The sequence below is a fragment of the Aristolochia californica genome, unplaced genomic scaffold (genome assembly GCF_029961685.1).
Source record: "Aristolochia californica isolate CCGP_79_NKW_82.1479 unplaced genomic scaffold, dmAriCali1.0.hap1 SCAF_7, whole genome shotgun sequence".
Taxonomy (NCBI): domain Eukaryota; kingdom Viridiplantae; phylum Streptophyta; class Magnoliopsida; order Piperales; family Aristolochiaceae; genus Aristolochia; species Aristolochia californica.
The window spans coordinates 32,077,431-32,096,040 of NW_027182268.1; positions in this window are offsets into that span (position 1 = coordinate 32,077,431).

Below are 18,610 nucleotides of genomic sequence, written 5' to 3' on the forward strand. Positions count from 1 at the left end.
GGTTGCCGCTTTAGGACGATGATGACTTTTTTGTATTTCAAGTTATATGTGTTACTCTTTTTCAAAAGTTTTGCTCATCTGCTCTATTTCTACGTTTAATCCAGACAATATTTTTGAGTTAAGTTGTTATTTAATCCTCTCTCTACTAGATTGATTTATGTCGGGAAGTCTTTCATTGGGTGATCTCCTTGCACCCTCTCTGGTTTTTTGCTTGATTCCCGGTGTTGTTTCTTATTTCGGAAAATTCTCTCACTCATCTTCAAGGCTAGCTCCGTTGTTGTTTTCGGAGATGACGTTGTTTTTGCAAGAGATGATGACATTGTTTCCGAATTAAAATATTGCCAAGTTAGGTAGTTGTTGATTTTAATCCAGTAAGTGAACCTAGCTGTTATGGTCTCTGACCATGGACCGAGTGACTCTACGGAGGGAGAGGTTTGCGTCCAGCTTAGGTCCAGCACCAGAGTGTTGTTGACGTCTTGGCTTTCCTATGTTTCTGATTTCTGGGTGAAGGACGTGTGGGAGGTGGGAAAGAGGTGTGCTCAAAATAGATAGAAGGGTAGAAGATAACCCGGCTCTGAGGGAAACCGTAACCTGGTTCATCGGAGGAGAACTGCCCTATTTCTGTTTTCAATTTTATTCCCTTTTTCCATTCATTTCTGCTCCCTCTTAAGCTGCTCGCTGAGGGCCCAATACGTTTTTTACAAAAATGCCATTACGGCTTACAAGCTCAATGAGATGAATAAATTCAGACATAAGTCCTAAGTAGATGCTGAAATAAATCAAACACAAAACAAAAGTTCAAATTAATTGAGTGATCTGTGTCGCCCTTCAACCGCGTCGCCTTTGAATGACTCGTTCAGCTATTGAGTCTATAACATCACTCCCCCCTTGGGAGCTGAGCTTGTCCTCAAGCTCAAATGAAGGGTAAACGTGTTGGAACACCTGTAATTCTTCCCAAGTGGCCTCTGTCGGATCAGTATGTGACCACTGAACCAAAATTTGTGGCTTGTCCTCGAGCTGCTAGTCGGAAAAATCTTGAGCGGAGTGAGAGAGACCTTACCTTCTTCTATCGGTGGTAGTGCAGGGATGGACTGAGGTGTTGGTCCCCCTGAGTGGCTTGAGAGGGAAACATGGAAAATATCATGGAGTTGAGACTCTGGGGACTGTTGGAGCTGGTAGGCAACGTGTCCCACTCGTTGCAGAATTCTGAAGGGCCCATAGTACTTGGGGGAAAGCTTGTGGCACGTATCGGCAAGGGAGTGTTGGCGATATGGCTAGAGGTAGAGCTAGACAAAGCCGTCTGGACTGTACTGCACATCCCTGTGGTGCTGATCATACTGGAGCTTCATGCAGGCCTGAGCTTTTCGGAGCCAATTGAGGGCATTTGATAACAATTGATCTCTACTCTGCAGGGGCGTGATCAATTGCGTCCACGCGGGTGGACCCTTTTGTATATGAGAGCAAATGGGGTGGGTCCCTGCCATATAGAATTTTGAAGGGGGTCTCTTGCAAGGTTGTATGAAATTATGTGTTGTAGCAATACTTGGCCCAGCTAATGCAATGAACCCATTTCTTGGGGTTGTCCCCCACAAGGCACCATAAGTACATCTCGATGGTTTTGTTCACTACTTCCGTCTGACCATCTGTTTGAGGGTGGTAGGCCGAAAAATATTTAAGTGTCGTGTCGCATAATCGAAAGAGTTCCTTCCAGAAGTGACTAATAAAGATCACTTCCCGATCACTGACGATGGACTCGGGAATGCCATGGAGATGGACAATGTTGTCAAAAAAAAACTTGGGCGATTGTGGCTGCTGTACACGGATGGCCCATGGGCATGAAGTGGGCATACTTTGAAAGGCGATCCACTACAACAAAAAGGACTGATTTCCCCGCTACTCTCAGAAGGCCTTCAATAAAGTCCATAAAGAGGTCGGACCAGACCTGAGTGGGAAGGGCAAGGGGTTGAAGCACCCCAGCCGGAGACAAATGATCAGCCTTGTTGCATTGGCAGACCAAGCAGGCAGCAACATATTCTACAACGTGAGACTTCAACCCAGCCCAATAAAAATTGGTGCGTACCCCCTGTAAGGTTTTCTGTAGCCCCGCATGTGTGCTGTCATGGTAAGCTAGTAAAATTTTCAGCACCAAGGAAGATGAAGGCAGGAGGTAGATTCGTCATTTGTACAGGATGAGCTGATCCAGTATGGACCAGTTAGACGCCATCTGGCCTGCTGTAATTTTTTGAGACAGCTACTATAATTCTACTATGGACTGGTGCTCCTGACGAATGGACTCGAGCAGCAGTGGCGTGGGTTGGCTGATGGCTGGGAGTTGCAGTGCTGCGTTGGACTGATGGGGGAGAGCATCCACTGCTCGATTCAAGGGACCAGGTTTGTGTTCCACGGTAAAATCGAATCTCATGAGTTTGCTTATCCAGTGTTGTTGGGGTGGGATGGATATGCGTTGGTCCAACAAGAACTTGAGACTAGAGTGATTGGTGCGATGAGAAAAAAATGGCCCCACAATTATGGTCTCCAGTGCTGCACGGCCTTCGCTAACCCAATTAACTCTCTTTCGTAAGCTGGCAATTTGTGATGGTGGAGGGCGAGATGACGGCTGAAGTATGCAATGGGGTGTTGGGATTGATGAAGAACTGCCCCAATTCCGCTACCAGAGGCATCACATTCCAGCACAAAGACGTCTTCAAAATTTGGCAGCTACAGTACCGGTGTTGAAGCTAGAGCCTGCTTGAGCACGTTGAATGGGTTCTCTGTTGTATCCGTCCAAAGGAAGGTGTTGTGGCGCAGCAGGTTCGATAAGGGCTCTGCGAGGTGTGCATAATTCTTGATGAACTTTTTGTAATACCCCGCTAAACCCAAAAACCCTCGTAAGGCAGCAACATTGTGGGGTGGTGGCCACTGCAGTACCGCCTCTATTTTTGTGGGATCCATAGTGACTCCGGATGCTGTAATCACATGACCCAAATATGCCACCTGGGGCTGACCAAAGGAGCACTTGGAGCACTTTAAATATAAATGATGAGTCCAGAGGAGCCTGAAGACCCGACGCAAGTCTTGGAGGTGTTGCACCCAACTCTTGCTGAAAATCAGGATATCGTCAAAGAAAACAAGGACAATTTTTTTGAGAAAGGGGCGAAATACCTCATTCATTAATGCCTAAAATGTGGAGGGCGCATTGGAGAGGCCAAAGGGCATGACAATGAACTCGAAATGGCGATGGTGAGTGCGGAAGGCTGTTTTCTCTATGTCTGGTGGATGCATGCGGACTTGATGATAGCCGGACAGCAAGTCGAGCTTGGTGAAAACTTTGGCCCCATTGAGTTCATCTAGTAACTCATCCACTACCGGAATGGGAAACTTGTCCTTAATGGTCTTGGCATTTAATTCTCCGTAATCAACACAAAAGTGCCATGTGTGATCATTCTTCTTCACCAACAGGATAGGCGACGAGAAGGGAGAGGTACTCGGTCTTATGAAACCTTGGTTTAGCATGACAACACATTGCCTTTCAATCTCATCTTTTTGCAGGTAGGGGTATCGATATGGTCTCACCACCATGACCTCGGAGCCAGCCTTCAAACGGATTTTCTGGTCACAGTGGCGCAAGGGCGGAAGGTTGTTGGGTAGGTGAAACAGATCGGTAAACTCATCCGGTAGTGATTCCAACATGGTGACTGTGGGTTGTTGGTGCTGGATGGAATGAAGCTATGTTGAACCTTCGGTTTGACGGCCCTGAAGTGTGATTTTGTGGTGGTGCAATTCAAAGCTCATAGTAAGTGTTGTGAAGCCCCATAAAATCAGCCCTAATGTCTAGAGCCACTTAATGTCGAGAACTAGATCAAAACCAGCGAGGGGGATGATACAAAAATCTGCTGAGAAGAGATGCCCAGCAATGGAAAACTGGACAACGTTGTTGACCCCATAGCTCGACACTTTGTCTCCATTGGCAACGGACACCAAGGCGGTTGGTTGGGATTGCACCTGGAGTTGCAAATACTTGGCGGCAGTGACGCCGATGAAATTGTGTGTGCTGCCTGAGTCCACTTGACCTACTAGTGGCTGGTTGTCAACCAAAGCATAGACCTGCATTGTTGTTGTGGTTTGAATGCCCGTGATGGCGTGTAAGGATACAGCCGGTTCCTCAGTATCAATATGCTCAACCGGTTGGTCTTCTTGGTCGTCCTCTTTCATTTCTATCCAAAAGAGTCTCTTGCAGTGGTGCCCGAATGTATAGTGTTCATCACAATTAAAGCATAACCTCTTTTCTTTCCGGGCTTCCATTTTAGTTCTGGATAATTTTTTTGTGATTGGTGTGGTGGCGGGAGAGGGTTTTGGGGTGGAAGGAGGAGGGTTGTAAGTATTGTTGCGCCATTGGGAGGTTGTGGAGGACCCTCATGAGTTGGGTTTCCCAGTTGGCCACATTGGCTTTCTGTTTTGAAACTTGTTTTTGGCCTCCAATGCTCTAGCTAAATTCATAGCTCGTGTCAAATTTGAGGGGGCAAGAAGTTCTACTTCCAACCTCAGGGCCTCAGTTAACCCGGTTGTGAAGAAGTGAACATGTTGATCCACTGGATGGTGTTGCTAGCTCGGGCTAACCTCTCCTGAAATAATTTCTGGTATTCGGTGACACTACCTGTCTGTTTTAAAAGAATGAGATCACCTAGTGGGTTGGTGTGGGTAGGTGGCCCAAACCGATTGGTGCTTAATTCTTTCAAGTCTTCCCAACCCATACCCGGATGTTCCTTTTCGAGTTGGTGGCCCCACAGCTGCACTTCGCTGAGCATGTGGAAGGCGGCCCAACCAACTCTGTCTACTGCAGCGGTACGTTGGTGGGAAAAAAAATTCACATCTATACAACCAACTTAAAGGGTCCTCTGACCCATCATAAACGGGAAAATCCATTTTAGTGTACCTGAGAATGGTGCCATTGCTCAATCCAGTATGCTCCGGACGTCCTCCATTCAGACTGAAATGTCCCCCCTGTCCATGTTGTTCTGTGCGTCCCCCATTTGGAGTGGGTAACCTTCAGACCAGGGTTGAGAGCTCTTCCACTTGTTGAGAGAGCGTCTGAGAAAATGAGAAGATCTTCCTGTCCAGCAAGGATGCCAAGCGACCCTCTACTTCGTCCTTCTTGGCCTGCATCTCTTCCCTGAATGTTTCAAACCTCACTTCTAAGCTTGACGTCTCTCTCATATTTCCTCACTCTGATACCACATGTTAAGCACCTAGCCAATACTACCCAAAAGACCGGCCTGTCAGGAGCGGAAGGCATAGGTACTTAACCCAGGACCATAACATCACACCTACCGTCGTGAGGCTGATGCCCAGGGCGGCCTACACTAGAGATGGCCCACTCTAGCGATGGCCCTAAGGTGCGGGAACACACTCAGGTCGCCCCTTTCGCTTATAGTGATGGCCCATGGTGTGGGAACACACTCTAGTCGCCCCCTCCGCCCAGGGCTACACACCTCCACACACTGCTTGCAGTACACGGGAATCAAACCCGCAACGTAGCGCTTGCTCTAATACCAATGTGTTATGGTCTCTTACCATGGACTGAGTGACTCTACGGAGGGAGAGGTATGCGTCCAGTTCAGGTCCAGCACCAGAGTGTTGTTGACGTCCTGGCTTTCCTATGTTTCTGATTTTTTGGTGAAGGACATGAGGGAGGTGGGAAAGAGGTGTGTTTGGAATAGATAGAAGGGTAGAAGATAACCGGCTCTGAGGGAGACCGTAACCTACGGCTCTGAGGGAGACCGTAACATGGTTCGTCGGAGGAGAACCTAACCTATTTCTGTTTTCAATTTCATTCCCTTTTTCCATTCATTTCAGCTCCCTCTTAAGTTGTTCGCTGAGGGCCCAATACAGTTTTTACCAAAGTGCCATTAAGGCTTACACGCTCAATGAGCTGAATACATTTAGACATAAGTCCTAAGTAGATGTTGAAATAAATCAAACACAAAGCACAAGTCCTAATTAATCGAGTGATTTGCGTCGCCCTTCAACCGCGTCACCTTTGAATGACTCATTCGGCTATCGAGTCTATAACACTAGCCAACCAGCAACATATTGTTGTGCATGACTCGGACCATCGTTCCGCTTGGATTAACTCAAACCAACTCGGTCCGAGTCAACTTGACTCGGTCCACTTGCTTCCTGCCTCTGTTATACTAGTCCGGATCCCGATTTCTATAACTATTCCTTTCGTGATTTGGCTATATTGGTTTGATACCTGACTCAGCTCGACTCAATCTGACCCGATCCCTCGGCTCCGGCTGGAGTATTATCTTGAAGTATTGGCAGCTTATTACTCGAATCCTACTTATTACTTGGTGCTCAGCTTTATGATGGATAGTGAATTATTTCATGTGTCCTTATTTAGAACTTTCATTATTTGGTACATGTTATTTAGGCATTGGCCAATATCCGCTGCTACTTTTGTGTCTCTTTAACTGAGACACTATTATTGAAGGATTCCTAGATTCCTGACTGTTGTCAGCATTGGTTATTCTAATGAATAAAATAAAGCACATGGTGGCCCCAACATATTAACTTCTTGTGATTCCCCATTACCCTCTTATTATATGTTAAAATCACTTCTAAGCAATGCCTATATATCCACTACCTACAAAGTATAGGAGTTTGTCTAACATCCCTCTTGATTCAAGTCTATTTTTCACCCAAGAGGTGTTTTCTTTGAACTACCCTTAGAAAGTTAGTAGACTCTGTGTGCCACAGCAAGGCTACTTTTTCACCTTTGAAATTGAGTGGCGAGTATTTTAGACTATGACCATTTTGACTGGAATATGGAGCTTTGTCATACGACTAGGAGTGATTTTTTTTTTCACTCTTATTTTATGCCAGTTTGGTCTCTTGGTGAAGAACAAAGAGATCACCAACTTGAGGGGGAGTGTTGGAAGATATGATGGACTGCCATTTTGTACTGGAAGATCCTATCCACCATTTGTATCAAGCTAGGTGTTTATTATGTTCTCTCACCGCCAACTTGAGGGAGAGTGTTAGAAGATGGGCTCAAACCCATACATCCAAGAGATGTATGTTAGAAGATGGGCTCAAGCCCACATGACCAAGGAAGGCCCACATGTCTAAGAGAGGTGGCATGATGATAAATAAGAAGCCATCTCATAAAGATGGCACTGTGTAATTAGTTTAAGTTTCTATCGCTTATTCGCTCTTCTAGGGTGAAAGACATAATTATAATATTGTACCTTTTTATCATCTATAAATAGAGCTTCAGGGGGAGGGATAGCACCCAAGTCCATAACATCATTCTTCATGTTTCCTCCCCAACATGCCTCTCTCCTTTTCTCCATGGAGTCCTAAAAATCAATAATTTGTAAAGGTCCCAAAACATTTGTATGTGTCAATGAAAATGGAGCTCTAACTGTATTATTATATCTAAAAGAAAATGAAGTTCTATGATGTTTACTCAATTGACACATCTCACAAGGTAAACTAAAAATAAACTTCAATGAAGAACCCGATGTCGTTGTCCCTGCTTCCGAACAGAGCAAAGAACCAGAGATGGCAATGTTGGCGCTAAATAGATCTTTCTGAAAATAATTCTATCCTGTAGATAATCAATCACCGACACAAAATAATCTAAGGCGGACTTTCCAAAAATAGCGAAGAGGATATTTCCAAGAGAATCAGCAGTAAATCTTCTCGAATAGAGCAAATACATTATCGGCAATCATGGCAGGAATGCTCGACAACTTCCTTGTCGTGAGAAGTCGTCATCTTTGGCACAAATAATGTCTCTAGTTTTTCCAACGAGCACATCTCTAGTAGATAAGTCCAGGCTAGATGTAACAAAGCACTTTCTTCTCTAGCGATGCGAGGGATTTTCCACCGAACAGAAGGCTGGCTGGCAAAATATGTAGAGGATAACTTACAATAGATATCTCGAAAGAGGAGAGACAGCAGTAACTCAGAAATCATAAGAATGGTAGCCTGGATAATAAAGATTAATCCAAATATAGAGACGTCTAAATTGCAATATAAATCTTCTCACATACGCCAAATGGAGCAAGAGAGTAGCTTCAGAGACAGAGAGAGATCGTCATGAACCAGAAACTCTTAAAAATAGAATAGTAGTATAAAGGTGAAAACGAAAAACAAATAACGGGTATAGGAATTGAAAAAAGATAAATACGAACCTAAAATTCTAGACATAATAGATCAGAAAAGGATCATATTATCTTTGTGGATTGACTGAGTCAACTCACAAAACTTGCTCTGATACCACAATTATTATTGCGAGTTAGGACTCTCGGTCTTCAATATTCTTTGCTACAAAAATTTCTTCTTAGATGCAAAAGCTTCATCTTTGTGCTCCCCCTTTTTCTTGAATATTTTTTTCACATTAAAATTATCACAACATATAAAATAATTCTTTCTTGTACTTCTTCTACTTCTCCCTCTCAAGCTGGGAGGTAAGGCCAGCGATCCTAGCTTGAACCAAATAATATAGATGTAGTAACAACAATAACAATTACATGATAATGGGAATCAAAGGAAGATAAGATGATGGGGCCACAATGTTCTTTATTCAAATCTTCATCAGGATAACCAATGCTGACAATAGATAGCAACTGAGGAGTCCTTCATTCATAATAATATCTCAGTCAAAGAAACACAATAGCAACAACGACAATGGGCCAAAGCACAAATAACAAGTACCAAATTTGCAGTAGTATATTAATAGATAACCAAAAAATAATGAAAGTCCTTAAGATTAATAAGGACACATGAAATAATTCAGCTTAAATTCAGATTTTCCAATGCAACAGGATACCAACATGACCTTTGATTCTTCCAATACGAATATATCCTTAAATATAGATAAGATTGATATGAAACTTTCTACTTCTGAAAATATACTTAAATACTTTTCGTCCAAGTATAACTTCTCTTCATTAAATATACATCTATTGAGATATATAATCTGATAGATTTTAGTCTCTGTAATCTGGCCAAACATGACCGTTGACTCTTCCAAGTAGGGGTGGCTTCGAACCGAGCCAGCTCACTAGCCGATCGAGTTCGGCTCGGTACGATTCGCTATCTATCAAGCTAGAGCACTGAAATCGGCTCGCTTACCTTAACGAGCCGAGCTCGATCGAAGCCAAGTTCGGTTCGTCGGCTCGCGAGCCGAGTCGAGGTGAGTCGGATCGGTATCGGGATCAGGAGCGGGAGCGGGATCGAGAACGAGGCGGGGAAAAATTTTTCCTCCCCTCGTCACCGCTGAGCCACTCCCGTCGACTGTTGTCGCCGCCTTTACCGTCGTCACAGTTGTTCGCCATCCGTCTCTACCACCGTCGCAACTGCTCACCAGCCACCTCGGTGGCCGTCCGTTCCATTTCTTCCTCTCCTCACCGTCGCCTCTGTTTCCATCGCCGCCGCTTCCGTCGCAGCCGTCATCCCCGACGATAGGTCCTCCCCGGCGCCGTAACCCCCTTCTCTCCACGTCGTTTCGGCGAAAAACCAGAACCTAAGTTCAGGGGAAAATTTAGGGGAGAAATAATCTCCCCCCTCCCCTGCGCGAAGATTATCTCACACATGCCAGATCATAAAGTAAAAAATAAAATAAAATTTTTCCACTCGAAAAAGTTAAAAATAAATTTTATAGAAATAAGTTTCTATAAACTATTAGTGTCTCATGTTTTTTTAAACATTTTTCTAATTGAATTTTTTATTAAAAATTATATAATTTTCTAAGTAAGATTTTCGTACCAAAATGGGGTAGAAAACTGTATGGAAAATTTTTGAATAAGTATTTAACAGTTGATGCTGTAATACATTTAGCATGAAGCAATTTTCATTGCCATTTTGTGTTTGATATTTTATTTAATTAAAAATTTATCGATAAGTATAATAATATATTAGATTGATTATTAATTTTTATTTATTTCCCTAGAAGAGACAATAAAAGATCCATTTAACTTTCCTAAGAAAATTTTAAAATATTTCTTCTAATTTTATAATAAGTCACTAATAGTAATAAGATTTTATTTAAAGGTTTTTTTGGGAATATGTATAATAGGAAAAATATTTTTAGTTTTTCCTAGAATATAAATTTTCATCTAGGGGCACTAAATTATGGCCAGATTCAAAAATTACAAAATAAGCTAGACAACAATTGGAGTAAAAAAAATTAATATTGGTGCATTTTAATCCATTATTGAAATTCAATCCTGAACCCCCCTATCATTATATTTTTTTTAAAATGAATGCATAATTTTATATATAATTTATTCAAAGCCACGCCTACGTGCATGATCATAAACAAGGAAAAAAAAACTCTTTGTCCCTTCCTCGTGGCTCTTAAAGAAATTGAAAAGATATTTTAGTAGAAATACGTTTCTAGAGACTATTAGTGGTTTTTTCAATAAATGTAGAAAAGACATTTTTAGTAGAAATATAGGGACCATTAGTGCCTCATGTTTTTTCAAAATATTTTTCTAATTATAAATTCTTTTAAAAAAATCATATAATTTTATAAGTAAGATTTTCTTACCAAGATGGGTTAGAAAACCATATAGAAAAATTTTGAATAAGTATTTGACAGTTGATGATATAATACTTTGAGCATGAGGCAATTTTTATAGCAATTTTGTGTTTGACATTTTATGTGATTAAAAATTTATCGATAAGTATAATAATATATTAGATTAATTATTAATTTTTATTTATTTCCTTAGAAAAGGCAATAAGAGGTCCATTTAACTTTCCTAAGAAAAATTTAAAATATTTCTTGTAATTTTCTAGTAAGTCTCTAATAGTAATAGGATTTTATTTAAAGGATTTATAGTTTTTATTTGGGTGATTGTAAATTGATAGTGATATTTTATTTAATTTTGTTGTGTTTGATTATTGTATGGAGTTTATTTATAATGTTATACAGTGTATGGAGTGTTTAGACTATTTTATGGAGTGTATAAACAATTTCATGGAGTGTTTATGGAATGTATAGACAATTTTATGGAGTGTTTATGGAGTGTTTATGCAGGTATTATGTATATTGATTATGCCCAATTTTAAGTAGAGGTCATGTCGAATTTTATACAAGTATTATATATATAGATTATGCTCAATTTTAAGTAGAGGTTATGCCCAATCTTATACACGTATTATATATATATAGGTTATGCCCAATTTTTTGTAGAGTTCATGCCCAATTTTATGTAAAATGTATGCATAATTTTATATACATTTTATTCGATATATATTTTTTAAAAAATTTTAAATGTATGTTGAGGCTCAAGTTGGGCTCGAGCTCGATAACAATTTTAGGCTCGAGGCGAGGCGAGGCTCGAAGCTCGGCTCGAAATATTTAAATCAAGCTCGGCTCGAATATAAGCAGGTTCGGGCTCAGATCGGCTCGATGCCACCTCTACTTCCATGATCGATATTTCCATATAAAAAACTTAGATCGATAATTGGTTGAATAGGTAAGAAAATAGACTTACATATCTTTCTTTGGATATATAATTCTCTATATAAAGTCTCGTTCTTGATAGCAAAATTTGGCTCGAAAGTTGAAGCCTTCTATTGCTACTCGAACCTCTCTGGCAATTTGAACTTTGCTGCTATTGTGTCTCTTTGGATAAGACATTATTATTGAAGAAGTGGTGGCCTCAGCATCCTATCTTCCTATTTACCCATTACCTATTGGTTATTTGACAACCTTACTCCTATCATCTATTATATGACTCTCACATACATCTTTGGGCCAACATTTTGCGTGTGATTGGGAGTTTAAGTCCATTGAGACTTTATATATATATATATATATATATATATATATATATATATATACCATGATCATACGAGCTGTTGGGACCCATGATCACGTGAGGTGGCATTATGAGTCTTACACAATAAAAGTCTTACACAAGAAGAAGTCTTACAGAGCCACAATTATTATGGAAGGAGGTGTCACAGAAGAGTTTCAGTTTAAAGGTGTTTTAGTCATGTTAGTCTTCTATTTATATTGGGTTATTTAATTATTCTAGGATTCTTTAAGTATTAAAGTTTGGGTGTAATTGGGACGAAAGTAGTTTAATTGTAGTTGGACTCTACTACTTTCTTCTATTATAAATAGAAGTTCATGTATTCTGATTATAATAAGTCAATGAAGTATTTCTCTTTTCCATAAATTCAACATTCTTCAAGAATAATCTTTTCAGTAAGGCTAGACTAGTTTCCATTCTTTCATATAGCCTCTGAAGCATGCAAAGAAATCATGTAAATTGTTTTCCTTTTTATGTTGGAAGATGGGTCCAAGCCCACACGACCAAGGAAGGCCCACATATCCAAGTGTTTTAGAAGATGAACCCAAACCCATAAGACCAAGGAAGGCCCAAATATCCAAGTGTGTTGGAAGATGGGCCCAAGCCCATAAGATATGGACCCACCATGATCACACGAGCAGGTGGGATCCACCATGATCATGTGAGGTGGCATTATAAATCTTACACAATAAGAAGTTTTACACAAAGAAGATGTCTTATAGAGCCACAATTATTATGGAAGCGAGTCTCACAGAAGAGTTTCAGTTTAAAGGTGTTTTAGTAATGTTAGTCTTCTATTTATATTGGGTTATTTAATTATGTTAGGACTTATCTTTAAGTGTTAGAGTTTGGGTGTAATTGGGACAAGGGTAGTTTAATTGTAGTTGGACTCTGCTACTTCCTCTATTATAAATAAAAGTTCATGTACTCTGATTACAATAGGTCAATGAAGTATTTCTCTTTTCCATAAATTCAACAGTATGAAACATTGACTAGAAGATATCATAGATCTTCTGCAGGCTATCAAAGCTAGAGTAAAACTTAGTAAATGTATCCCAAATAATCTTTGTTGTCACTAGATAGGCAACATTATAAACGATATGTTTCTACATATCGTTAATAAGCCAAGTAATAACCATAGTATCTTCATTGAACCACTCTTTATAAGCAGCAGCATCAATATCCACTGTAGGTGCTGGTTTAGTAAAGTGCTCAACCAGATCCCTTGTAGTTAGGAATCTCTTGATAGATTGTGACCAAGACAGATAATTTGACACACCTTTGAGAAGGACGGTATTAATTTTAAAAAAATATTTTCCAAAATACTAGCTAAAACATCTTCAGCCATGAATGAGGCAATAGTAATTGATGACAAGCTTCCAAATTACAAGGACAATCAATCAATGTAAATAATAGATGATCGATCAACCAAAGAGCAATGTTAAACCAATGGTAAAACTATGTTGGTTGTTAGACCAATGGTAAAATCGTGTTGGTCTCCATTAATTTGATATTAATAAAATGGGTATCTTGAAATTGTTCTACTAACGTTGTTATTGGTGTATTTTATACATGTTTTCTAACACAAATATTTTGAGGTTTATGGCAAAAGCTCAAGACAAAAGAATGATCAATCAAGTTCCCAAATCAAGACCCGAAGCAAAAATAAATTGAAGATTGTTGTTGTGAAGAAGAACTTACATAACAAAAAAAGCTAGAAGACTTGAAGAGATGGAGTCAAAGTCAAATAGAAAATCTTAAGAACTCTACCTATGTTAGTTAGATTATAGAGCTTTAGGGCATGAAAAATTTTAAACCATATTTTAACTTATGCATATAAATAATTTACAGTTGGTAAATCCCTCAAAGTAAACTATATCATGCTTAAATGTCATAATAGTACACTTGTATATTGCATGATTGATCCACCTATATGGGCTTGATTGATCGTTCAAAATACAATTTGGCATAACTTATAAAACATGATCAATCATTGGCTCAAACGTGATAGATCATACAAAATGTTGGCAAGAAGAGGCTATGTTGCATGATCAATCATACAGAACTCTGAAATGGGTTAATCAATTAATGAGTTTTCTAACGATTGACAACTTGTTGATTGATGCCTAAATCAATCAATACAACTAGGGAATACAAACAAATATAGTCATTGTACATGATTGATCATACCTTTTAAGTGATCGACAAACACTTTTTTGTAACTGAATGGGCAAAAATGGCTAGTTTGGTTGAGAAACCTATAAATAGGCCATCAAACTCGTACAGTACTAAGATTTAAGCTTATGTTGGCATAACTAACCAATAGAAGAAAATTTTAGGGCTTAAAATTTTAATTTTGCCCTTTTAAAGAAAAAAACTCTAAATTTGCCTAGACCTCCATTTTCTCTTCACATTCCTTGTGTTCAAAGTTTCATCCAACTCCTATATATTTTAGTTCACATGCTTAAATATTTTGAGGCTTAGAACTCAATTGGAGAAGGGCTATCTCTCCAAAAAAGTTGTAAATTTCATTTTACTCTTTTGTATTTTAACTTTTTAATAGAGAGTTTTTAGTACCTTAAAGCTAGAAGAATTGCTATTGTAGAGCTTGAAATCTACAAAGGGAGCACCCACTAGTGTCAGAATCTAGTTTTTATTGAATCTTTAGGGGAGAGATCAAATTATGTAATTGGTGATTATACTTGGCTTATAGAGAGCCTGAAATATCTTTGTAATTTTTAGCTAATAGAGTTTATTAGTGAAATTTCATAAGCAAGGGTTATAGGGCGGTGACTATCAATAGGGGAACATTGAGAAAAAAAATTATTATCTCTTTTTGATCATTTGTCATATTTTTTTTTTTTTCACATTAAGCACTTTAAGTTTAATTTAGAATCTCAATTCACCCCCTCTTGAGAAGCCACATGGGCTAATAAGTAGTAGAATGACTTTTATTAAGTATGATTAATCAACCAGAGAGTAGTAGGGAGATTGATCAATCATATAGAACTTGGTTAGGAGAGTCTAGAACATATGATTGATCATTAGAACATGGATTGATCAATCACACAGTATGCACTTAACAGATTTTAAACCGTATGATTGATCAACAAGACAACGATTGCTCAATCATGCTTAGAAGTGCAATAGAAATAAACATATGAGGTTTGAACTCTAGAATCGAAGGGGATTAAATATTGCGCTAGAAGAGGTTCCAAAACTAATAGGAGGTTAGAAGAAAACAATTTTTTGCATGACCAAGTAGTTGTAAACGGCAAAACATAAATTTGGTATATGATCCTAGTAAATTGATAAAACTTTAAGACTAGAAGAAGGATAAAACGTGGGTTAAAAGGATAAAAATAATGTTTTTAGACTAGAAGAAAAGTAAAGCAACCAAGAAAACTTAATAATACTTCAAATAATATGTTGATCAAGGAATATGCTGCCAATACTTCAAAATAATAATTCAGCCAAAGACAGAGGACCGAGTCAAGCCAACTCAAATATCTGACCAATATTGCCTAAGTCGCAGGAGGAATTGGCATAGAACTTGGGACATAGACTTGTATATCGAGGCAAAAAACAAGTTGACCGAGTTGACCCAAACTGAGTTGAGTTGGTCAGAGTTGACTCAATCAAGAACAAAACCAGTAAGTAGCCTCATGTTGTTGGGTTAACTCGACCCGATCCGGGTTGTTAGGTAGGCGCTCGACCCGGTGCTCGATTAAATCAAGTTTCCTAACTTAGAAAACTTGATATTCAGCAATAATATCGTCTTCCCTGTGACACTGAACGGAAAACCAAAGAACTAGGGAGGTATCATCGTTGCAAGATGACTCTGAGGAGTATGGGGTCATCGTCCTCAGCAACAGAAACGTCATCTTCAACAAAACGTAACCTCGGCCATGTTGAGTAAAATTTCACTAACACAACCACAAAATTGTTCATCTATTCAGTCCACGTACTGAATATAAACCATAACATCTGGCAAATACACATCCTCATGACAGAATACACAAATAGAGTACACAAACATAGTATGAAACAGAAACAAAACTTGAAAGGAAAGAACCTCCTTTAGTCCAGCCGCTCCTCGACTTCCTGATCGAGGACGGTGACTATCAGCACACCGTTCTCTGTGACTGTCTTCCCTTGAACCACCTTCTTCCTCCGACAGTCGAAGTCATCTCAGAAACTCGCCACGACTTCTCTTCACGTAGAAACTCGCCATGGCTTCTCCTCTCGCACTACTCCTCTTTAGTGCCCTTACCCTACCTTTCTATTTCTCCTCTATTTCTGTCCCGAATTTTTTCCCTTTCTATTTCTGCGTCTTCCACGACTTTGCCCCTTCGATTTTTTATTTTCAACTTACTGTTGCTATCCTTGTTCCCGACGCACATTGCTTCTACAACTTAAAACAGAAATGATGGGCCCACACGAGCTGGGCCCGCTGGTGTTGATTTTTAACAGGCAGCACCGGGAACCAGCAAGAATTACGGCAAATCAACCAAGTTGATTCGTCGTCCAGAAATGACAACAAATCTAGCGATGGGAAATAACCAGCAAGATAATCAATGAGATGACCAAAGAAGTATCAGCTATTCTAGCCGCAACACAGGATCAATCCCGAGAGAACTTTTCGAACAGAGTCGTGATCTTTCCGAACAGGGGAGATCAAATGTATTTTCGGAAGCAAAAGATCAATCAAGATGCTGGTAGTTGCGAAGCCAGCTAATCAAGCAAAGATAAAAATCATCAATTACTGGAAATCACCAGCAATCCAACAATGTCATATCCAATACTTCGATACCAGCTTAGTTGGACAACACAGAGACAACTTAGTACGAAAACTTAAAATTCTTTGAAATCTACTGCTAACCAGTAGAGAGACAGTGATGGCAAGATATGATTCGCTGAATATCTGGTGAGCTTGTTCAATCACCAAAGCAATTTTCGGAAAGAAATATTAGATGCCAGTAGACATAGGAACCAACATCTCCTTCTTCCCAGTGACACTGGTTTTCAAACAGCTCAGGACAGCAACAATTCAAGATAAACTTGAAATGAATCTGATACCATTGAGTAGAGGGTGTGAACTTGATTACAACAGTAATGGAGATAGTAGCTAATTTGTTTCATTTTGAATTCTAGAAAGGAAGAACAACGATGGTTGCTGGTTTCAGATTCAATCAAAAAGACCACCACGTTCACACATCTAAAGTTCTCATAAAATGGAACCTTCCCAAGTTCAGAATGTTCTTCCTTCGTCGTTCTTTCTGAACTTTGTTTCCAAACTATAAACTTTCCTATTTTAACTTTCTTCTGAAGTTTGCATGAACGGAAACATGTTGACAAAATTTATAGAAACATGTAGAAGTTTTGGAATGATAAAAAAAAAGCACTTACCAGCATAATAAACAGTCGGAGGGTAAGTTATATGATTGCCTTCTTCCCTCAATGGACGATACCTTTGAAAACAAACCTTCACCTTGTCGGTCTTCTGGAACAACCCTTTAAGCAAAATAAACTTGATCCATAGTATGAGTCCTAAAAAAAACTAAGTTCTAAAACTATGAAAAAAGAAGGAGAATAATGAATTTTGAAAAACCATAGTTGGAATCTTGAAAATCAATGCTCTTAATCCAAGTTGATTTTTAGGACTCGGTGGTGAAAAAGAAAGAGACACCCATTAGGACAAAACAAAAGGAATAAAAGGTTATGGACTTATTGTTCTAAAACTTTTGCTCAATTTATAGATTAATGAAATTAAAATATTATAATTATGCCCCAAAAACTTTAACCTAATTACTTTTTATTTACCATCATGCCGTCATTATATGGGCATATGGGTCTTGAGCCTATCTTCTACATCTCTTGGATATGCATGTGGGATTGGGCCCATCTTCAAACAACAACATACTGCTTTAGTATGTTTATCAAGCCCTCAAATTGCTTCCAGTGAATTCTCCAACTCATTACCTTGTAAGATAGCATTTTCAAAACCCTGAACCCATTACACTGCTAATCATACTTACCTAAAACAAAACACAAATTCATAGAGTTCAACTATTCCCAGTTTAAATCAAAACTATCAATTTCAAAAATCAAATTCAATATACTTCTAATCCTGCTTAAAACAAATGAAATATGAGCTTTAGAAGCTAAAAAACCCTAATCTCAAATCAAGCCATTGATTTTAGAGATTCAAATTCAATATACACCTATGTATGCCTAAAATGAACAAACATGATTTTTTTTTACTTAAACAATCTTAAACCAATTTCAAACTCTTGATTTCAACAATCCAAACTCAATGCCCATCCAATCAAAGCATAAACTCGATAAAACCTGAGATTTTAGAGAGCTTATAATTTATTTCAGGTATTCAATTTCAACAATCCTGCTCAAAACCCAATTAATTCAGTACAAACTAAACAGAATCTAAAGATTTGGAATGCCTAACATGCCTAATTCAATTCAGGCCCTCAACTTCAACAACTCTTACCCAACTAGTCAAGCCTAAATCTAACATAAATGTGAAATTCTTGAATTTAAACCACTTTAATCCAACTCATGCCTTCAATTTCAATAACTCATGCTCCAGACTCGGTTAATCATGTTACAACACCATAATCCCTCTATAAACATGTGTCGAGGGGCTACACATTATGTATCAATCCATTGGTAATTTTACATTACACATGAAATTTGTACTATGGACTTCAAGCCCTCTTTCATTCATAGCTTGCAAATGGGAGTAATAATGAAAT